Source organism: Brassica oleracea, chromosome C7 (genome assembly GCF_000695525.1).
Source record: "Brassica oleracea var. oleracea cultivar TO1000 chromosome C7, BOL, whole genome shotgun sequence".
Lineage (NCBI taxonomy): Eukaryota > Viridiplantae > Streptophyta > Magnoliopsida > Brassicales > Brassicaceae > Brassica > Brassica oleracea.
Genome location: NC_027754.1, coordinates 24202092 through 24202763, shown reverse-complemented (window position 1 = coordinate 24202763; position 672 = coordinate 24202092).

Below are 672 nucleotides of genomic sequence, written 5' to 3'. Positions count from 1 at the left end.
TGTAGTATATGTCTTTGAGTGCCTTCTTCTCTCCAGTCTTGCACACAAAGGTAACCACACCCTTTCCTACAATGTCAACACACGATCCATCACCAAACTTCACCTTCCCTTTGGTGTTGAGATTCAAACTCGAAAAGAACTCCTTGTTCCCTGTCATGTGATTGCTCGCTCCATTATCCAAATAACAGACACTTGCATTCCCTTTGTCGATATCAAGATTCTTCGGAAGCACCTTATCTTCGTTCAAAAACACCACCTCGTGTACATACAGTGCATCAGCCTCTTCTGTCTCATTTAGGTTGGTTTCTTGATTCTTCTCTGTCTTCTCGGGATAAACAGTTGCGTAGTGACCAGGCTTGTCACATCTCCAACATATCAGCTTTGAACGATTCTTCTTCGAGTTGTTATCTTCGGTGTGTGACGCCCGGTTTTGGTTGTGTGCCCTCCCTCGACCTCTGCGTCTACCGTTCCTTCCTCTTCCTCTACCACGGGAATTGTCATAGCCCCTCTGACTATGCTCTTCATTGTTCGAAAAAATCAGCTTACCTTAGTCTTCTTTCTGAGTTTCTTCTCCTACACGCTCCTCGTACGCCTTAAGCCTTCCAACTATGTCATTAAACCCCGTCGAGTTGAGATCTAGGACTTGCTCAAGTGATGCTACGATCTGGATAT